The sequence below is a fragment of the Mauremys reevesii genome, linkage group 7 (assembly GCF_016161935.1).
Source record: "Mauremys reevesii isolate NIE-2019 linkage group 7, ASM1616193v1, whole genome shotgun sequence".
Classification (NCBI taxonomy): Eukaryota; Metazoa; Chordata; order Testudines; family Geoemydidae; genus Mauremys; species Mauremys reevesii.
The window spans coordinates 112,815,049-112,838,641 of record NC_052629.1 but is presented as its reverse complement, the minus strand read 5'-3'; the positions used below and the strand labels follow the sequence as shown (position 1 = coordinate 112,838,641).

At 39.6% G+C, this 23,593-nt stretch overlaps 1 protein-coding gene across 15 annotated transcripts in view; it reads left to right on the top strand.

Moving 5' to 3' along the window:
* CNTN4 (contactin 4) overlaps nucleotides 1-23,593 on the top strand; it is a 760,740-nt gene that overhangs the window by 175,666 nt on the left and 561,481 nt on the right. For 13 of the 15 annotated variants that reach the window (XM_039547154.1, XM_039547144.1, XM_039547143.1 and 10 more), the window contains one exon: nucleotides 17,785-17,825. The exons of 1 other annotated variant lie outside the window; for it this stretch is intronic. The gene's annotated coding sequence lies outside the window, so the exon portion shown is untranslated. Of the gene's footprint in view, nucleotides 1-17,784; nucleotides 17,830-23,593 lie in introns of all 15 variants that reach the window. One more of the 15 variants, XM_039547142.1, reaches the window with a different exon arrangement.

Here is a 23,593-nt window from a genome sequence, read left to right as displayed (position 1 = left end):
GAACAAGCCTGTGAATAAACTGCACCAGTGGTCACTAACCCCAGATCTCAGAGTGACTTTGTGGACGTGGCAGAGGGAGGAGCCGGGGGGCCCTGCCACGCTCTGATACAGTTGGGAAAAAATAACATTTCCTGCCAAGCTGTAATGAAAGTGCCTTCCCAAGGTCATACACCAGGTCCGTTGAAGAACTGGGAGTACAACCCAGGTCTCTTGAGAGCGGAACTGGTACACTGTCCACTGGAAACACTTTGCCTCATCTGTTCCAGGGTGTCTGGATCATCTACCCACACACCATTCTAGATATCACCACTTTTGTTTTATTTATGAATTGTTGGTATTGGTCCATGGTTAATTTTAGTGGGTATTATGTTTTATTTCTTTAATTTAAAAACAAAAGGAAGCTGTCACAGTAGCTACTGAAGTCGACCACAATATAAAACTAAGTCCCTCACTCACACTCCTGTGTGTCAAGACTTTTCTTATACAGTGATGGGAGGGACACTTTATTTATTTTACTGGAGTGAACTTTTCAAATTTTGTGAGATTATATGATGAGAGTACATGTCTATGTCCCGTGACCCAGATACATGAGCTTGCAAAATTCGTTGCTAAATTGGTGTAGAAAATAAACGGTTCTTTGTTTTGTGGAAGAGAAGGCAGGTGTGGGGGAGAATGTGGGTGATCTGAGATTGCAGCTCCTAGTTTGTTCTGAAGCATAGCTGAGAACAAATTAAAGAAGTCTTAAGAAGTAAAGAAACAGTATTTAAAAAAAAACCCACAAACCTACACAAACTGAGAGAGATGGAGCTGTTATGCCAGGCAGGCCAGAAAGTGGGTGTATCCATCTGATCTTATCACAGAAAAGTGAGAGAGCTGTCCTAAAATCTCACTTACCAAGCTAGTCATTAGTGACAGTAGAACCTTGATAAAATGTTTAACTAGCATTAAATATTCAAAGCCTTCATTCAGAGTAATCAATGGACTGGGTGGATGAATATATTAGCTGGCGCAGAACCACAAAATCACCACTTCAAATAAACAGGAGTTGAATTCTAAAGAAATGCAAAGTGGATGATACAGTGACGTCAATAATTACTACAGACGCTGTCCATAAAACATTGATTGTTTAGGCATTCTCCTGAGCTCTTGACATCCGGTGTCCCGTTATACTGGTCTTACTAAGAATCAAAATCAAATACACATATATAGCCATGATCAGGAAAATGCTAAATGATTCTTAACCACTTTTCCCCCCCGAAAACAAATTTGAAAATCAGAAAATTATAGATATTAGAAATGGAAAAGATCTGATGGCCATCTAGCCAATTACCCTGCTATATTAAGACTTTTGCCTACTATATATCTTTCTTTCTGATGTGTTGTCCAAAGAAGATGCACTGACTTACCATGAAAAATCTTCATTGTATTGCATCTTTGCCTTAGTATGATATGATTCTTTGGCAAAAGATGTAGACATACAACAGTTTGGAAACAGAAATAGAAATACAGAATCACAAGAAACCCACATTTGTTCATGAAAAGCTGTAGACATTTTGGACTTTTGAAAGTTATGGATTTGTTCCCTCCTTTAATCACCAGTGGTTGGCTGGAATTTTTCTTGCAGGAGGAAATGGGGCACTTCAGAGAATCGGTCAGCATTGTTCTTTCTTTGGCCAAAGGAGGCATTCTCTCCCCGCTTCCTTATAGGCCGACAGTGTTATGGAGACGGCAATGACTGTTTTGATGCTCTAGAGAGTGAAAGACGAGGATCAGGAACTGAACACTGATCCTCCAACAGAGAAGAGCTCTACCACTTGCCACCAGGTTGGCTGCTACTTATTAGACATCTCATTAAAAATAAAGAAGAAAAATACATCAGCAGATTAAAATGATAGTGTATGAATTCTGACTGTTCACTGAAGACTGGCTACCACCTGATGCAACCAATAACCCTCTGTTTCTCAGAAAACCACTGTCTATTGGAAGATGCTGCTAAAGTGACAAGAAAAAGTTCAAATAAGCAAAGCAGAAATAACTTCAATGGTAAAAATGGAGATTTGTTGCTGATGGAGTCTGGCATACTGTTAAATAATCTTTTATGATAAGTGGCTGGGTTGATGTGCTGTATGCAAATAAGTCAAGAATCACTTACTCAGCAGTTCAGAGACTAGTGTATCACTTTGAGGAAATACAAAATGATGTATGCATTTCATTGCATTTAAAGTGGAAAGGAGATTAACATAATGTGTTCTAATCCAAACTGCATTCTTTAGTGATCATTTATTTTTACTGACAGATATACTTTAACCTGTTTACACCCACATAGCAAAATGTTTCCCTAATAATTTTTTTTCAGGTTCATGCCTCTCTTTCCTATTTTCAGTATATTGGTGTGTATTGAGCTTAGCTCAATGGAGGGTGAAAGCCCACTGTAAACAATAGAGGAGTTAGAAGTTTAAGATTATGAGGCTAAAATTTTCAATTTATGAATCAGCCTGAAATCATGTCTACGTTTCTTTGACAATTTATAAAGTTGATTTTATTTGTCAACATGCAGTCAAGCAGCTCAATGTTCATTTCATTTGGGAAGCAAATGAGATCAAGAAAATTTCATTTTAAAACCTGAAATCAGTAGAGATTTATAATACTGTTCTCAAGCTGATGATGTGTGTGTTCTGCTACCTTAAAAAAACATTTTCAGCGATCGAATTTTCACATTTTAAGAAGTAACAAACCATCTGAGATCTTTGTTTTGACAACATTTTTCTTTGAAGTTAAACAGATGAACGCTGGGAGAGGTACCGTGGCTATTAGACTTGGAGTCCTCTTTCCATGAGACAGATTGCACTTAGAGTGCTTTTACTGAATGTTTAGATGAACAAGAAATGTGCTTATGACAAATACATACAGGATTTATATTTCACCTCTGAAATCATATCTCTTCAGTTTAGTTGTCATCATCAATCTATTGTGTTAATGACTATGTATGAATTCAGGGGTAGGAGGAAAGCCAGGGATTCAAATATCTGAGAAAAGTGTTCATAATTTATCAGCTACGGCTGGTAGGTGAGTAAAATGTGGTATTCCTTTCAGGCAAGATGATTGCTTGCTGTGTGCACCTGCACAGGGGAGTAAAGCACGTCATTGTTCCCCTTGGTGGCTCAAAGCACAGGGGTGAGGCAAAGTTGTAGGTGACTAAGGAAGGGTAAGGGCTGAGTGGAGCTGTCCAAGTAGCACAGCTGGGCCGGCACCAAGAGGAAGTGATCTCCTACTGCTCGGTAACAGTAACAGATGGCTTTCTCTAGGAGCAAGAAGGCAACCAGGAAACAAATTATGACGGAATCAAAATTCATCCCTTGGTCTGCTCTGGGGGCAGTGCAGCTACATGGTGCACTTTATTCAGGGTGGTTAAAAAAAAATCACAATCTAGCCATTTATTAGGGAAATAATCGACAAACGAATGGTTAAAAAAATGAACCACCTGCTGCCATAAATCAACTCTCCTGAATCTTTTCTCTTTTAGGAAAAGAATAAAAGAAAAATATAAACCAGTGGATGCATACTGTGGATTAGAAGGCAAAAAATCACTAATGAATAGAGCCGAATTAAATCTTTTGGAAGAATGGCCTATTCCTCCCAAAATGTAGTTTAGAGTCACCCGAAACAAATTTGACACAAATTTGCCAAATTATTCCACCAATTTCTTGAATTTCACAAGGGAATTTAAATACCAGTCACAAAAGCAGAGATGGAGATGGAGGTAGCACTGGCAGCCCCTTTATGCCCAATACCCACTGGTTAAGGCCCTCACTTGGAAGATGGGAGATCCACCTTTTAGTCCCACTGAGTCGCAATTCCTATCTAGTGCATCTCGTGCGACTGTGGAACTGTATTCCAGCCCTGCACAGAGGACAAAGGCTCTGTCTACCCCTGGGTATTGCATACGCTTTGTGAACTTGTTGCCATTTGTCTCATAACTTATTTATTTTTATTATATTTGTTTTTTATAAATAAAGCGAAACAAACAAACAAATCCTGTTCCAGGCTTCCGTCACGGGACTGAAACCTACCATTCGTACAGTTGGAGAAGGATGTATAGAGTCAAATTCTTGGCCTTGCTGTGGCCCATTTGCTTATACAACACAATGGGGACTTAAAGTAATTCTGTCGGAAGGAGTGAGCTAGAAGGAGTGGCTTTGAGCTAGTGATTCCTGCTCTGTTCCATCTAGGAATTCATCAGATTCCTCTCACAAGCCAGAGGAATTTAGAACAGACCTGAGACTGCTCTGAATTATGCCAGAAACTGAATCAGGCCCTGCATCAGTTGTATCCCACCTATAGGTACAGAGTGCTATTCCAGCACACTTGAGGATTCAGCCCCTACAGCTGAGTGACATCAGAACAGCAAAGACGCAACAAATTGTTGGGGCAATGATTTTTATAACTTTATGTCTATAACAATAGCATTAACAATCGAGTATGTAATTAGCCACGACAGTACACATAATAGTATAATCCCTAACAGGGCATGTTGTATGTAATAATCTGAACTGTTGGATTCAAGAGTTCAGCAATGCCAGGGGGCCTATATTCTTTTCATTGTATTCTGAGCCCCTCCTACAGCCCCAAGAAACTTTCTCCATGGTCTCCACTCATCCCATCACTCAGGTACAAAGACTTCCTGAAATAGCTGAGTGATTCTGGATCATAGCCAGTCAGTCAGTGCCACTCTTAAATTGGCAGAATAATTGTTCTCCTTCCCTGGGCCAGATCCTGCTGCATTCACAGCATAACCACGGGCAAAAAGATTATGTAAAGTTTCTGATGCCAATTACCTCTAAGTACTTTATAGTGAGGAATCACAAAAGAGGAGGATAAGGAAGGATCAGATAGTGAATATGGTGCCTGCTAAAGACCTGGGTTCAATTCCTGGCTCTGCCACAGACTTCTGATATGAACTGAGGTAATTCTCATCCTTTCTCTGTGCCTCAGTTCCTCATCTCTATAATGGGGGAAATAGCAGTTCTCTACCTCACAGGGTGCTGTGAGGATAAATGCATTAAAAACTGGGGATTGGATGGTAATTGGAGACACGTAAGTGCCTGAGATAGATGTGAATGTGCATCTTTGGTGGTATGGCTTCTTTCTCTTGAAAAACAGCAGTCTACAGTAATGTCAATATAAACACAAATTGCAGACTCCCAGAACTGAGCAGATGCAGAATGCAGCGTAAAAATTTCTATTGCCAACCGACAACATCAAATGGTCTTTAGGCTGTCATCAGTAGCTCCCAGTAACCAGCCACCAAAAAGCTGCCTTCACCTGAAAAATAGATTTTATTTTTGTGCAATTAAGCAGGAGTTCTGTGAAATGAAGCGGTGTCTTTTTAATTTTTCTCCTGAAGTGATTGTTCCTTTGGAGCACGCGTTACTCTTTTATATAAAATGAGGCTCACTTAAAAATTAATCTTTTTCGTTTCTTGGAAGAGGCAACTGAGAGAACAAAACTCACAGGTGGTAACTGGGGAGCCACATTAAAGAACTGTCCCTTTAGCTTTTGGAACAACTTTATGTCTGCATTCTGCAGCTTGTTGCAGTGATTTTCAGAGAAAGGCATACAGAAAATTCTGAGCAGCTTAAGAACTCAGGATATCTTGTAGTGTATTATATAGTGGCATCTAGGAGAGTGTTATGTTTGTTTCAGAGTAATTTCATAGTTATGAATTCCAGTGTGTTCCCCACCTGGGTATGAAGTGAGTGTTTGAGTTGATTGGAAGCTATGACTGATATTTATTCTAAAGCAAAATTGCTTGGGGGTTGCTGGTTGTTAGGTGGTAATGTAGTTTAAATGCATTAGATTTTCAAGTGTGGAAATCTGTGTTCAATGTGGCTTGTGAGGATACAAGTACAATTACTTTAATCACCATCTCAAACATGTGTCTACCAGAGCACTATACAGTTTGGGTTAGAGCGGGGTGAAATATCTGCAGGGAAATTAAAGCACTATAAACTTGCCCTTCTTCCCAGTTTTCGAGTCACCGTGTCCATGTAAATGTTGTGCTTTGCATGAAATTATCCATAGAAGCAATGCTTCTGTTTTGAAGCTGAAAGTTCTTCGGCTTTGACTATTTCACACTGCTAATAATCTTTTGGTAACACACAGGCCATCATGACGGGAGGAATGACTAGTTCCCTTCTCTTACTCCACCTTGTTTTTTGTGGCCTTGGCTACAATGGTGAATGCAACAAGAAGACAGTGGGTGGTGGCAGTTTTTGTCTGTCCATTGCCTCAGCTTGTTTGTGAGGGGGAGTTCCTTGAGCAAAGGAAATGTGGCTATGATACAGATAAAATATACAGCTAGCTGAACAGAAAACTGTATAAAATATACAAAGGTCAATGGAATGCCTTAGAACTTACATGTTTGAAAGTGTCTATTGCTGTGTATAGACAGAAACATACGAACACAGGTACTTTAAAACATGTCGGTTCTAAGGTTTTCCTCTGACCTTTGTGTATTGTTTTATAAGTAATATGAAATTAACGGTTGAATCCAGGAAAAGAGCGAGGAAAAAGATTTAAAAAAACAAAAACAAAAAAAACCCAACCCGGAGAATGGAGGGAAAAAGGGGAAATGGACAGAGGCCACCCAAGACAATCTGATGCTCTAGGCAAAATTTCAGGGTGCTGCCCCCCTCTGACTGAGATTTGGAACTGCATCAGAATTTCTGTGGGGGTGTAGTGAGCCTTTTTGATGGTTCGGTGGTTATGGTGGAAGTGGCCCTGGGAGAGAGGGGCCTTGACACACCAGCTTGCAGCACCACTCACTCACCTGCCTGGCTCGGTAGCCCAACTACCACTGCCTGGCCAGGCAGAATCTGCCTCACTAGGCAATTACCTAATTTGCCTAAAGCTAAAGCAGCTCCTGGGAATGGATATTTGAAGAATTATAACATTTTGATCTAATAATTTTTCCTTCATGTAAATGTTTTCATTCCCAAGTATATCCTGAAACTTAAAAAATCATTCTGGGCTCAAATCTGTCACCTTGAAAAAAATCTCATTAAATGGACCCCGTTATGGCCAAATGCTTTTTTCTTGACAATGTGCAAAATCACAATGCTCAGGCGTGAACCTCACCCCACTTTAACAAGCTCCTTCTAAGGAGCAAGTGGACCTATATGCTTTTCATCTCCTTCTTGTGCACCTAAAGCAACAATACAGCCTGGAATGGTGAGGGAGGATAATGATCCTAAGCCCAAAACACTTGAGTTTGAGAGGAGGATGGGTAATAGAGGATGACTTGTTTGTATCCACAGCGCACCATCCTGTGTTGGAGGGAGGCATAGGAGGAGTTTCAATCTTCTATGGAAATCGCCCTGAGATACGTTTCACCTCCATCACCCGTTGCTCGTATTAACTAATAAGTAATGAGAGGAGGTAGTTAAAGACTGCTGCTATAGGAGAACGAGGAAGTGGGGCCAGTCTTAGGGTATGGCAAGCAAGGCAGTTGTTGTGGGCACCCATCTCCGACATCAACTCAGCATCTGGGGGGAGGGAAAGGGGCACATTGATCAGTCACTCAACCAATCCACCTTAGCCAGGCTGCTTAGGGAAAGGGTGGTGCAGATAAACTTTTCCATCCTGGGCAGCAAGCGACCTGGGCTCAGGGGTGGTGGGGTGCGGGGGAGAGTTAAGTTTGTGTGCAACCTGAACTGTGGTATTTCCTGACTTAGAGTGCTTAACCTCTTAAAGTAGGTTTGGGGTCTTTCTGTAGGATATATATTAATTTCACATGCACACATACATCTACACACACGTACAACTAGATATATTGTTGCAATTATTAGGGGGCAGTTCAGTGCTCTTTTGAAAGAAGAAATACGAGTGAAATAATAAATACTGGTGATGTTTTCTAATTCCATTAGTTTTTGTATCTGATGTGGTGTTTTGTCAATCATCTCTTCTCCTCTCTGCTAAATGTAAATTTATGCTTGCACCTGGCCAGATAGTTATCTGTTTGTCAGTCAGTCGCCTTTGCCCTCTACTGTTGTGCTATGGAGAAGTGTATCTGTGGCGGAAACTAAATAAACGTGACACCAATTAATGAAACAATAAGAGGATTTCTGCTGTTGATATTTGAAGATATATACCACAAAAAGCTTGTAAAACATATTCGTCAACAGTGTGTCTGTAGAGTTAAATGAGAAGTTCCTTGAGAGTGTTTTTATTTTTTTAAGTACTAGTTAGTGAAGAGTTCATATAAAAGAAAATGAGTTGCAGAAAAACTAGAAAAATGCAGGACCCATATGAATGCAAGACCTCAACTCTCATAGTTCAGAGCTACTTCAAAAGATTTTGTGGTTATTTTGGAACTTATTTGTGTTTTAAAGGGCACAAGCTTAGGGGAGATTTTTAAAGACACAAAGGAAACTTGGGCTTTCAGCTCACATTGACTTTCAACTTCAATGCCTCTTCAAGGTGAAATGCTGGCAGATTCCTGTGAACCCAAGGTTATTTGAATACACAAGAATCTACACTTCAAATTCCAATAATGAATATCTGCACCTCTGGTTATAGCAAACCGTTCACATAGCCATATTGGAGCCTGGCTCTGACAAACACTCCTATGCGCTGGAATAATTTTCTTCTGACTGTAATGTAGTTGTACCATTTAAAGTTTCCATTGGCACGAGTGTGGGATGCCTTGGCTTTACCACCAGCGAGTAATGCATTCATTCTAAACTCATGCGGATGGAAACTTTAGATCATGTACCATGCAATGATTTTGCCCTCCTTTTTCATATGGAGATAAGCAAATAAATTTCTTTATTCTGAGATCACAAAACTCTCTTAAGGAATACCAGTTTATACGTAGATCCTAAGGAATGAATGTTAATTCTCAGTTGTATACTTTGACTCTACTGGAGTGTTTAACAATGAACATAGAATAGTGACACTGTTATTGCCTGAATCCCAGGAGAAATCCTTCTAAGAAATGTTTCAGGCTGCTACTGCAGATCAGTTTCAGAAATATCCCAAAACAGTGAAATGAGGAGTGGATTAAGATCACGCTAGACTAAACTGATTTATGTGAAACCAAAAGGAAGTCTTAAGTAAACCAGTGGAAAACCAAGTGCACAGTAGAAAATATAACTACAAAACAAAAACATGTAATGTCTGGGAATCAAAAGGTGTAAAAGTTAGGACATCAGAACTGATTTGTGAGCTTAATCTGGCAGTTTTTATGCAGGAAAATTCCCATCCAAGTCCAGGCTTGGCTGTCCCTTATAGGACATTACTTGAAATACAAGCTGTCATTTAGCATGTCTTTATACAAATCTTGCAGAATCTAGCTGAAGAAAGCTACTAGATTTGCAGTTTGTTTTGATTAATTTTAAATCATTTTTAGATAAAATCTTAAATATAAATTTGCCCATGCACTAAAGTACTCCCATAACTTGCTATTTTATTCAACCCTTACGGTAGATTGATTTAAAACAGAGCAATTTTAATCATGATTAAAATCAGTGTTCACTGCTTCCTGATTTAATTCATGTTTTTTTTGTTTGTACTTTTTGGTTATTTTCCTAAAGAAAGGTTGATTCTCACTACTGGCTAACAATCAAAACATATTGATTTGTGTTTAAATATAGCCTTTACACATTTGTTACTTCCTTTTGTTAACCAGGGGGATATATTTATTTATATTTACATTTATTTAAGCAGTTTTATAAGTTACATTTATTCAGATTCTTAATATTTACATTTTTATTATGTTAGAAAATGATGAATGAAGTATTTGTTTACTAGATATTTTTTTTTACTTCTGATATGTCTATTTGGTTGGAAATGCAAATCCAATTAAAATGCACAAAAACATTTATTTTTAGAAACTAGTATTAAATAATTACCTAAAATGTCTTGGATACATAAGATAAAATTTATTAAAGTTTTGCATTTAAAACTGATTTATCAGACAAAGGAAGTATTATTTGTGGTTAGTGCAATGAATTCATTGTTTCTGGTAACCATGCCCTTAAGTTTTTAGAACTAGTAGCTCTCATTCTCACACCTAGTTTTTAGTTCATAGATTGGAAGAGGAAAACAGATTTTCCTGCTTTTGTCTCCCTTGGTTTCTTAACTTTGAATGAAGTAGTGTGTCATAGCACACTGTTACTGAAAAAATACTTACTTTTCTCATTTTTAGCATATAATTATAAAATAAATCAATTGTAATATAAATATTGTACTTATGGTACATTGCAGTGTATAGTATATAGAGCAGTATAAACATGTCATTGTATGAAATTTTAGTTTGTACTGACTTCACTAGTGCTTTTTATGTAGCCTGTTGTAAATATCTAGATGAGTTGATGTAGCCCCTGGAAGACTTCTGTGTACCTCCAGTGCTGTGTGTACCCCTGGTTGAAAACCACTGATCTAGATTTAAGACAGAGTAAGCAAGATCAGAAATTCCCCCTCTTGGGTATGGGAATATTTGGAATTCTACTCAAGCCATGAATTCTAAAAGATATATTTATTTTTAACTGCAGATTCTTTAAATAAATGACAGTCACAGTGAATAAATGGTACCATATACATTGTGTTTTTCACCTTTATTATATGCATTCTTTTCAATATCAAGGGATAGATTCTGAGATGGTGTTTCTCTACATAGTTCCATTGACTTCAGTGGAGTTATGCTGACTCAAACACTGGCTGAGAAAGTCTGTCAGTCCTCAGGAAAAAGTCTAATTGCATGTGCTGTGGTAGATATTTGTAAATGTGCCCATTACATTTCAATACAGAGTAGCAATGTATAATTGCCCCACATGAAATTATAGTCAGCAAAATTGTTTAATAATCTAGGAAGTAATTTAGAGCTTGATCTTGTTTCCAATAAATTAAATGGAAGAGTTCTACCAGAGACTTCAATAGAAACAGTAATGGACTCACATTCTGGGCACTACATTGTTGAAAGATATAAAATTCCTTATTTCTTTCTCCTTCAGTATTACGTCATGATATTAAATAATGCAACCAATGATACCTACCAGCCTCTCTGTACCAGACTTTCATTTTACAAAATAAACCAGCAAACTTTTTCATATTCAAAGCAAAATAGCAGACTTGGTTTGAAACTCAGTGAGGCACAGTGAAGGTGGTGATATCAGTAGCTCCAACTCCATTGATATCAGTGGACTTATACTAGGGCTGAATTTGGCCAATGACTCTTAGATTTTGGCTATCTTGAAGAGTCAGAGTTGACAGTAAAAAGGGATCTGCACTTATTCCTAAAGAAATACCCACCCAAATGCTGCGTAAACATTCTTTTTCATATGGCAACTTGAAAAGCAACATTAAAGATTAACATCCAAGTTTGTCATCCACTCTATGGCTTTTGATGAAACAGAATGAATCAAGGCTATTCCTCTGGAGAAAGCAGATGTTCCATGGTTTGGATGTCTTCTCCACATATGCATACTGGCCTGTTCTTCATTTATGTAGTAAGTAATTGCAACACCCAGGAGGTTCAAATGCAGGTTGCTGTGATCCATATTGTATGCGGCATGGTGAAACCAGGTGGTGGTCTGTAGGATCTGTAATCAAGTCTTGATTCTTGACATCACTGTTTTATCACAACTTCAGACACTTGTCTTTTCATGACAGTCCCAAAGCAATGAGAGTTTTAGCTGTTAACCAGAAGTAGGTTCCTGGACTTAAGGTGGCATCTCAGGGCTTCTTTGAGATCTTCATAAATGGGCAACTCTGAGTTTATCACAGAGATGTATTCTTGTATTATTGCTGCTTCTCATAGACTCATAGACTTTAAGGTCAGAAGGGACCATTATGATCATCTAGTCTGACCTCCTGCACAATGCAGGCCACAGAATCCCACCCCACCACTTTAACAAAACCCCTAGCCTATGTGAGTATTATCAGTCCAAAAATGCAAATTGAAGACCTCACCTCAAGCTGCAGAGAAAGAGAGAAAGTGACCTGCATGCCATGCTGCAGGAAAAAGAAAAAAACCTCTCCCCCCCCTGCCCTGGAGGAAAGGAGGGATGGTGGTAAGATATGCGTGAGGACAGGAAGCCACCCTGTGACTTCAGCAGTCTGACAATTCTCATAGCAATGTTCAATTGCACATCGACAAGTTTCATATGTATGCTTACCTGTCCATCCTGGCATGCAATATTCAGTTGCTGAGAAGATGAAGGCCCAAAGTGGCTATCCACAAGATGTGAGCGCTGTTTCCCAACTGATCCTGTGTAGTTTGTGGATTACATTGTTCCTAGTCTTTATCTTGGCAGCCATCCTCATCAGATGTTGTCAGTATGTGAGGCTATGATCCAGAATCACTCAGCTATTTCAGGAAGTCTTTGTACCTGAGTGTAATGTTGAGGAAGGTGACATTCAGGCACCTCTTTGCATGTTGGTTGCCCTAGTAGAAAATTGAGACAGCTGGCGTTTTTTTAGGGTTCGGATCAGAGTTGCCATGACCAATACTACTCCAGGTTTTTTTAGGTCTTCTGTGAGGATGTAAAAGCAGCAAAGAATCCTGTGGCACCTTATAGACTAACAGACGTTTTGCAGCATGAGCTTTCGTGGGTGAATACCCACTTCTTCAGATGCAAGTTGTGGAAATTTCCAGGGGCAGGTATATATATGCAAGCAAGAAGCAAGCTAGAGATAACGAGGTTAGTTCAATCAGGGAGGATGAGGCCCTGTTCTAGCAGTTGAGGTGTGAAAACCAAGGGAGGAGAAACTGGTTTTGTAGTTGGCAAGCCATTCACAGTCTTTGTTTAATCCTGAGCTGATGGTGTCAAATTTGCAGATGAACTGAAGCTCAGCAGTTTCTCTCTGAAGTCTGGTCCTGAAGTTTTTTTGCTGAAGGATGGCCACCTTAAGATCTGCTATTGTGTGGCCAGGGAAGTTGAAGTGTTCTCCTACAGGTTTTTGTATATTGCCATTCCTAATATCTGATTTGTGTCCATTTATCCTTTTCCATAGAGACTGTCCAGTTTGGCCGATGTACATAGTAGAGGGGCATTGCTGGCATATGATGGCGTATATTACATTGGTGGATGTGCAGGTGAATGAACCGGTGATGGTGTGGCTGATCTGGTTGGTCCTGTGATGGTGTCGCTGGTGTAGATATGTGGGCAGAGTTGGCATTGAGGTTTGTTGCATGGATTGGTTCCTGAGCTAGAGTTACTATGGTGCGGTGTGCAGTTACTGGTGAGAATACGCTTCAGGTTGGCAGGTTGTCTGTGGGCAAGGACTGGCCTGCCACCCAAGGCCTGTGAAAGTGTGGAATCATTATCCAGGATGGGTTGTAGATCCCTGATGATGTGTTGGAGGGGTTTTAGCTGGGGACTGTATGTGATGACCAGTGGAGTCCTGTTGGTTTCCTTCTTGGGTTTGTCTTGCAGTAGGAGGCTTCTGGGTACACATCTGGCTCTGTTGATCTGTTTCCTTATTTCTTCGTGCGGGTACTGTAGTTTTGAGAATGCTTGGTGGAGATTTTGTAGGTGTTGGTCTCTGTCTGAGGGGTAAGAGCAGATGCGGTTGTACCTCAGTGCTTGGCTGTAGACAATAGATCGTGTGGTGTGCCCGGGATGGAAGCTGGAGGCATGAAGGTAGGCATAGCGGTCGGTAGGTTTTCGGTATAGGGTGGTGGTAATGTGACCATCACTTATTTGCACCGTGGTGTCTAGGAAGTGGACCTCCCATGTAGATTGGTCCAGGCTGAGGTTGATGGTGGGGTGGAAGCTGTTGAAATCGTGTTGGAATTTTTCCAGAGTCTCCTTCCCATGGGTCCAGATGATGAAGATGTCATCAATGTAGCGTAGGTAGAGAAGGGGCGTGAGTGGACGAGAGCTGAGGAAGCGTTGTTCCAGGTCGGCCGTAAAAATATTGGCATATTGTGGGGCCATGCGGGTGCCCATAGCGGTGCCACTGATCTGGAGATATATATTGTCATCAAATTTGAAATAGTTGTGTGTGAGGATAAAGGCACAGAGCTCAGCAACCAGTTGTGCTGTGGCATCATCAGGGATACTGTTCTTGACAGCTTGTATTCCATCTGTGTGTGGGATGTTTGTGTAGAGAGCCTCTACATCCATGGTGGCTAGGATGGTGTTTTCTGGAAAGTCACCAATACATTGTAGTTTCCTCAGGAAATCAGTGGTGTCACGGAGATAGCTGGGAGTGCTGGTGGCATAGGGTCAGAGTAGAGAGTCCACATATCCAGACAGTCCTTCAGTGAGAGTGCCAATGCTCGAGATGATGGGGCGTCTAGGATTTCCGGGTTTGTGGATCTTGGGTAGTAGATAGAATAATCCTGGTCAGGGCTCTAAGGGTATGTTGATTTGTTCCGGTGTTAGTGTAGGGAGTGTCCTGAGTAGATGGTGCAGTTTCTTAGTGTATTGCCTGTAGAATTTGGTATTGGAGAGTTGTCTGGCGGCCTCCTTTTGGTAGTCAGACCTGTTCATGATGACAACAGCACCTCCTTTATCAGCCTCTTTGATTATAATGTCAGGATGGTTTCTGAGGCTGTGGATGGCATTGCGTTCTGCATGACTTAGGTTATGAGGCAAGCGATGTTGTTTTTCCACAATTTCTGCCTGTGCACGTCGGTGGAAGCATTCAATGTATAGGTCCAGACTGTCATTTCGACCCTCAGGAGGAGTCCATGTGGAGTTCTTCTTCTTGTGCTGTTGGTGGGAGGGTAACTGTGTATCAGTGCGCTGTTCAGTGTTGTCCTGAAAGTATTCTTTGAGTCTGAGACGGTGAAAGTAAGCTTCCAGATCGCCGCAGAACTGTATCATGTTGGTGGGGGTGCCAGGGCAGAAAGAGTCCTCGAGCTAGGACAGACTTTTCTTCTGGGCTGAGTGTGTGGTTGGATAGATTGACGATATTGCTGGATGGGTTAGGGGTATCACGGTTGTGGCCCCATGTGGCAGGTAGGAGTTTAGACAGCTTACAGTCTTTTTTCCTTTGTAGAGAGGTGAAGTGAGTAATGTAGATCTCCTGTCTTATTTTAGTGAAGTCCGTTTGTATGGAAGTTTGGTTATTAATGAGAGTCTCCAGGTTGGAGAGCTCTTTTTTGATGTTTTCCTGTTTGCTGTATAGGATGCTGATCAGGTGGTTCCTCAGTTTCTTTGATAGAGTATGGCATAATCTCTCACTGTGGTCTGTGTAATATGTAGATAGCAGTGGATTTTTTACCTTTAGTCCATTTGGTATAATGTCCATCCGTTTGCATTTGGAAAGGAAGATGATATCTGTCTGTATTTGTGCAAGTTTCTTCATGAGGTTGATGGATTTCCACCAATATGAGGATGTGTTCCACTTGGGTGAAAATGCTTGCTTGAATGATGAGTGCAAAATCATCCATGTATCCAAATTTCTGTAACTGGGTCAATGATGTGTCACTGATATAAATATTAAAAAGCAATGGTGCAAAGATGGATCCCTGTGGGAACCCATTGTTCAGTAGTTGAGGTCTGCTGTCTGTTCCATTAATTATGTGTGAAACTTGCTGTTGGTGGCATGACTGTCTGCAGGTGCAGCGTTGTTCTGCAACACTGTTTTCAACACTTTTTTTTTTTTTTAGAAGCAGGTCACTGAATTTATGCAAAAGCTGACTTTTATTAAGCAACTGATGTTTGCATGTCCCATGGCTGGGTGTTATGCTAAGTATATTACAAACTTATTATAAATCCTTATATTGAATTGTTTCCATATTTTCAAATGTTTCAATTATTTCCTGTCATGGGGGTCCACTCTCCGCATGTGGTGCCTCCTCCTGGTGACTCTGGGGATTAACTCTTGCCCAGGCACTGCCCTCCTCCGGTGGTGTCTCTGCCCATCTCTTTCACCCTGCTCACGTTCCTGTTTGTGGCTTGGTCCTCCGACCAGGTCACTAAGGTCTGCCCTTTCTGGGGAATTCAAAATCCTTCCATACCAGCTGTCTGGCTAGTGTCTCCAACGTTCTGTGACACTTTCAATCGCTGGTAGGGGAACCCAGCCCCACCCTCTACACTGGGTTCCAGCCCAGGGACCCTATAACAAGCAGCCAAGGTCTACACAATCCTACCTCTGGCTGTTGTTTCCCTGGGCTTCCTACTTATCTGGCTTCCCCCTCTTCCTGGATTTGTCAGCCCAAACTCCTTCCCCCCCCAGGGAGTGACTATAGAATACTTCTTAAAGCGCCCTGCTGCTTGCATCTCATCCACTTTATACAACCCCCTCCTGTTCCTGCCCACCTGAGCCCATTTCTAGTTTTTGCCTTTTTCCTGGTCTCCTCCTTCAGGTGCAGCCTGGGCTGTTAATTGGCCTGCCTAGCCACTTTAACCCCTCCTGGCCTTGTGTGGGGTGAGAACTCCATCACATTTACCCTAAACCAAAATTTGAGTAGATGGTAATTTGGGTTAACTGGCTACCTGCAGAGCTAGAACTTCTTGGGAACTGGATGGGCTGCAAGTTAGAGTGATCTGACACCTAAGCTTTAGGGTTTGGGGCCTATACATTTTGGTGAGCTAGAAGCTATGAGCTAAAAGAACAGGAGTTCTGTTTGCGGATACAGACTAACACGGCTGCTACTCTGGAAGCTATGAGCTGTGATCTTCAGGAACTGAAAATCCTATCCATGCAAGCAGTGAAAGTCTGCCACATTTGGCAGACTGAGAACATTTGTGCAGCAGAGGAAGCTGGATTTTACTGGGAGGACTTGGCAGGCTATAAGAGCATGTTCGGTCCACAGTTAAGTCCAAGCCGCTGAAACCTTAAGTTCAAATAGCCACAAGTAGAATTCTTGAACTTGAATGTAAGCTACTGAGTGCAGTGAGTGGTAGGTTTGAGAGTTGTATGCTACCGCCGAGAGCTGTTCAAGAGAGAATTTACTCAAGTAGAAGAGATCTGTGAATCATATGGTGGAAAAATCCAGTGGAGTACTTGGCCTGACTTACTTTTTTAACTCCCTCTGTTGAATTAACTTGTTGATTTTCAAATGATGAAGCTTTTTTTTAAAAAAAAAAAGTTTTGACTTTCATAATCCAAGAACATGTATGTATTGGGAGAAATGCAGGAAGAGAAAGATTAGTTTTTTTGGAATGTGGAAGGGGATGATTGCATTCAGTTGTTAATGCTTGACTATTGTCATCACTGTATATATTTATTTGGTGTGTATGACTACTTACATTTACGCTTTCACAGAACACTTTTTTTTTCAGATCGAGTAACTTTGCTGCCCATCATACCTTTGTAAACTTATGTTCCAGCATTTCAGTTTTATATTGTATTTTCTCCAAAACCAAAAAAATCTATTTAGTACCAAATCCTGAAGTCTGTACTCAGTCCTGACTCAAGGCAAATTAGTATTGACAACAAAAAGTTTATCCCTGAGTAAAAATTAAAGACATAGGGATCTGATCCTTGTAATACTTTAGGTCTTAGCTGCATAGAGAGACATTTGGGTACCTTCACGCAATAAGTCCTGCATGGTATAGTCTCATCCTCCTTCATTAGCAGCACAGCACATGTGTGTTCATATAACTACCTACCTGTCGTCTTATCTTCTGGTACAGTTTGAATTGCTAACCTGTAGGTACCCTAACTGTTTCATGTTGTAATAACTGTAGATTATATTCTGTTTTGTAATTCCAAATAGCTCTACCCATCCCTCCCACAGGTAAAAATGATGTAACACACACAGTTAATCAGTTTACTGATAAAAATCAGTCTGACTTATTTTCTGTATTCATTTATTTTTTTCAGGTTATGGTGAATTGAATGAAGAGTACGTACCATGCACTGGAGTAGGTAGAGCTTTTATATTTTAATATTTATTGTTGTGTCATCTCTCATAATTCCTCTTATACCATAGTTTCTCAGTTTTCAAACTACATTAATTTATTGAATGATAGTTTGATTGGTAGCAAAGGCCCTCTTTCACTTCTGAAAACTGAGTGGAGACATTTGTTTACTGTTTACCTAGTTAAATGACACAGAGTCAGTAACATAGGTATAATTTTTGAGTTATAGTTTATATTGCATAAATTAGGATCGAGAAAACATACATCACTCATGTAACTATTTTCATCTTACTCTCCTCCTTTCCCCTCATTTTTCCAAAAGTAACCTCGTTTGAGATTCCATGTGTATTTCTGATAGAATGGCCTTCTCACAGAAATTGTGTTTTATGGTCAGGCTGTATTTTCTGTCCCCTCCTGTGATTCTATCATAACATTTCTAAACCTGATGGTTAGTAAATCATTGAAGATTTAGAATAAGAGTGTGTTTATTTTAATTGAGTTACTTTTAAGTATGTCATTTGAGTGTAAAATGCTGGGTGCTCAGCAAATTTACATTACCTAGGTTTGAAAATTTACTGGTTTGAGATGAGATTTGGGCCTCCGTGTTCTAAGTTAGGTCTGGCACGCCAGAGCTCCCATTGATTTCAATGGTGCAGGGTAAGGATTTAAATGTAAATTTCATTGTGAAAGACGTTTGAGGCCCAAGTCTGCTCCCATTCAAATCAAGATTGGCAAAAATGAGCTCGTTTGGGGTCAGATACTGTATCCCATTCTATAATCTGTTTTTCACCTTCTCTAATATTGAGGTAGCCAATTTCCACTGTTAAATAGCTATGCACTAGAAGTACTCATGGTAGTAAGTATTGCATTCAGTAATTTTGTTGGATCTAAGTAAGTCTCTTCAAAAGTTGTTCTTTGAATCATATTGTGGGAGATATGTATGAATTTGCTTGTGGTGTTCTTCTAATCTGAGATTTGATTACTCCATCTCTACTGGGTAGTTGCAGACTGCACATCATTAAAATATTTATTTTTCTCAGTTGTTCTCCTTTTCTAGATGTGAATAATTTAAAATGTTTCTCCTGGGCAGCTTGCATGTTGTGTAGAAAGCCAGTTGAAGAATTGTATGTGTTTGTTTGAATTAGAAGAGAATTCAAGTGACTTTGTCTAAACAATGTGGTCCTGTTGGAGATTGGATCATCTTTCTTGAACTTGCAAAGTTATTTTTTTCTTTTTTCTTTTTAAATATTGTTTGATAAATTTTGCTCGTGTGACTCATCAGTTTCTAATTGTCCAAAAGAAAGAGCTTAATTTCCTTTATCTAAAGGAGTTATTCAGAAATATTGTGCTGTATTATATTATTTCTAAACTGATCTTCCAGTCTCTCCACAAGTGAAATTCCCATTACTATGAATTTTCCTGCGAAATGATGGATAGTGATACTAATCTTGTTGTAAAGTGCTTTGAGATCTACTGATGAGAAGTGCTATATAAGAGCTTGGTGGGATTATTATTACTACTAATAATAATTATAATAATTAATAATAAACAATAATGAGGGTTTTGCCTGAATATGAACAGTAGGATCAAGGTTTGTGTTATGAAAAAGATATTCTAACTCTGCTAGGTCTGTGTTTTGCACTCTGAATATTCAAAGCATCAATTTGATACGAAGAAAAGTTCTGCAACAGTAATAGATGTGCTACTAATGACCCACAAACATCAATAAAACAACTGCCTTATTTACTTATCTTCGGTTTATCAGTGCTATACTAGATAATTCTACACGAATGCTGTTTCAATTTGCATATAAAATGTGTTCCATTTGTAATAAATGCCTCCTTAACCAGCGTATTTGTTTCCAAATTTAATATATGTGACTAGTAATGTAGTTTAAAAACAAACATTTAGTCTCCAAGATTAACTGCTGAATATGTGTAGTCTAACACTTATATGCACACATGCTAGATGTATTCCCTTCATGTGACATTATAGCTGGTTTATGATAGGTGTGTATCTTTCTGTGGTCCAGTACGTAAGCAAGATGTTCAGCATCAGCTTTTCATTTTCCAAAAAGAGTCCAATAAGTAAAGATTTGTAGGCAAATATTTATAAACATACAATTAAAATAATGTGGAATCTGTTCCTTTATTACCTGTTAAGGTCAATGGAACATCTGCCTGCAAACAGTAATCTTAGAAAGCCTTTAGCTGCAATGCTTTGTATTCAACACCTAAGTTATCAGTGTAATTTAATTAGAAATATTACCAGCAAACATACTGTACTGTTGTACATGAGCTTCAGTGCCATCATTTGCTGCTTGGAAGTTCTGGACAATAGCTTTAGGGTAGGAAACTGTAATGGATGCATATTCTATTATATGTAGAGCATGCATAGCAATTAGTTATTGAAAAGATCTGAGACTGTTTTTTCCCCTGAGTATTTATTGGCAAAGTGATAATTTTGGGGTGAAGGAGTAATTGTGGAAGTTGACTATTAATAATTGTCACAGACTGACTGATATTTCATTCAGTTTGGAGACGTTTCTCTATTAGTTAGACTATTTAAGATGTAGATCTTCTATCTCTTTCTGTCTTCTTCAAAGGCACTGGGAGTTTTTGCTGTCCCTGTAGTCTTCTCAACCCCACTGAAGAGAATTATTTCTCCTCCTAGGACTTCCTTGATCTTTACTAGGCTCTCTCTCGCTCTCTCCCCTGCGCCTCCTCCTCCTCCCCCCTGCAACATCCCCTATTTAGGTCTTTTCTCTCTCCCCTACTTCTGTTCCCTCCTAGTTGTTTTCATTTCTCTTGCCAGATCTCCCTACCATTACCTTTAAGTACTTTTTTTCTCCTCACTATTCTTCTTGAAAATATTTGTTGGATTTCTGCTGCTACCATTACTTACTCACATGGCATTCTCATACTGTTCATGGGCTGTTCATGGAGGGTTAGCGTGAGTTTCTCAACATGCTGCTATTAAAAATGCAACTTTCAATGTCTTAAACTTGTCAATAAATAAATGCACTAGGCATTTCTTTGGCCTGATTAGGCAAATACTTTTTAAACCAATTGTTTTGAAGTAATGTAAAAAATCAGTAAAACTGTTATCTGATTTTATAGCTGTGGAAGCTCTTCTATCAGAGGAAGCGGGTTCTATAGTACTCCTTCCATCTGTTAAATTAAAAGATTGCACACTATTTTTAAGCACTGTGTAATTTTAAGTCTTTCCAAGACTGGTACCATCTAATGAGACCCAAAGATGACCTATTACTGCAACGTGCGAAGCTCCTCTTGCAAGACGATGAGTTTTCTTTACTTCTCATGAAGTTGCATTTCAGAAGAGATCCAGAGGAAGCTTTTTGTCCACAGCATACCCAGATGTGTTCCTCTTGACATCTACACTTTGGGCCACACTTGGTCATAGTACAACGGTGTTTAGCATTGGGCTTATTATGACTTGGAGAATGAGGAAAGGAGGGAAACTGTCTGGGGCAGTGCTCATTGTTTGGTGTTAATTCAGTAGTTTTGTACCCACTATGATCACAGGGTGAGATATTTGAAAGAGATCTGAGACTAGTTTAAATTAAAAGATGCGGGCAGCTATCCAAAACAGTGCGTATTGGAAGTTCTTCTATTCCTTTAACCGTTAACAGATTTTAGGGCTGATTATTTCTTTTGCTGTGCATGCCAGCTTTTCCATTGATCACTGCAAGCCTGGCTTTCAGAATGACTGCACTTGAGTTATATGGTATTTACTCTCTTGATAAGAGTGCATCGTGCTCAAAATAACACCAAATATCTATTCAATTAGCAAGTGTACTTACATGTTTATGAAATCAGATGGAGAAACAGTTTCTACATCAGCGCAAATCCACTTTTCTTCACTTGGTTGATGTACAGAGAGATTATCATGGTCTTCTGAGAAGGTTAAACTGTCATCTAGTTAAATATGTACTGAAAATAAATAATGCTGCTAAAGCTGCTGCCACTTGTGATTGATACTGATGACGGATGGTAGTTTTAAATCTTGTGTGTGTGTATGTGCAGATGCACACAAATTGCCCATTTTTCAGACATTTCAAGGTTCCTTCCTTAGATTATGATGTAATCTGGGTTTCTAGTTGCATTAGACATCTCTTCTGATTAAGGGGAAAGTAACCGCAATGCTGAAATAGCACTAAATCTGGTGCTACAGGATAGGTTTTGGTGATTTATTGCCCACTTATTACATGAGTGACAGCATTATATTTCGGACAATAGGGGGTCACCCCTATGAGGATTGCTTTTCTGTGACAAACAGCTCATGGCTTCTGTGTGATAATGGTGGAGGCATAGAGGCATAGTGCTATCCTTTCTCTCCTTCTTTTTATTTATTTATTTTTTTAAAGCGCTCATTACTATGATAGATAAAGCCCTTGAAATGAATAATAAGGTTTAAGTAAGTGTTAAAGTTGGTCTAGTCCTCTCAACTTTATTTCTATAACATCACTGGATCCTGGTGCTAGCACACCCAACCCTTTTCTTCATGTGACACCAGCAGTCATTTCTCCAATGCTGTTACTATGTGTGCTAAGCCCTGGTTGAATTTTAATTCCAACGCTTGAACAAAAGGGAGAATGAATAAAAACAGTTTTTTAAAGAAAAGTCCAATAATGTTTGTATCCATTCGGTAAACATTATCAATCAAAGTTCTCCCGGCTTTATACGGGCTGTTTCCTTAACAAATACATGTATGCTATGACTATTTATCAAAGCTGGGAGTTTAGATGATGAGCTTGAGCACTCTCTCAGGCTAACAATAAAAATAGCCTGTTCGCAGTTTTGTTGAGTGAGCACTTGAAAATTGGCAGAATAAATGTGTTGTTCTGACATCAGGAAGAGCCTCTCAGAGCTTGTTTGTGTTTTAAGGTTGGGAGAGTGCTCCCACTGCAATCTCTGACTGATCTTTTGGAAAACACCCTTGTATAATACGGCGGTCAGGTCAGGTTTGGGAGTTTTTGAAGAAGTGTACATCATGTGTACTATCCCCTGCTCAAAGCCTATAAGTAGAGAGTCTTCTAATGGATATAAAGGTGGTTGAGGCTGAAAGCTAAGAGGTCTGTCGGAGATAAACTGCATTTATTAAATGAAAGAGGGAGAGAGCCTTAAACAACAATGATATAGGTAGCTGCTGTCATGAGTACTCTTTAAAAGGAATGAAAAACTGCTTCATGGAAAGAATTACTGTATTGAAAAATGAAATGTTGCATCACTGTAAGCAAGCATGTGGTATTGGTTCTAAAGGGCACGGCAAAACAATATGTCTGGTGCAATAAGAAAGATGAAAATTGCTACAGGAGCTGTTATTTCAGATATTGCATCAATCATCCCATGTCTCAGGACTGTAGATGACTCAAGGGACAGTTAAGTGAATTTAGTGCTCATGAAAGATGCCAGATTGACAGTCCTGGAAGTGAGGTTCTCTGTTTACTCACAGCACATGCAGCAAAGATACAAGGTTTTTCCATGCTAACTTATACCTGACCAGAATTGATACCCTTTTAGGACTGAGGAAAGTGCAGCCTCTGTGTTTCTTTTTAAGACTTTCAAGCATATTGCTAACTTATCTCAATTGCCACAGTGGTTTGGGTGCCTTAGGAACTGAAATGAGACTGCTATCTTATTTCCTGAAGCCTACCAAGTAATCAGCAACTTTGAATAGCTTATGACTTGGGATGAATGAAGCCTAGGGCCTTAGGTACCAAACAGTATCAAAAGTACCGTACCATACTA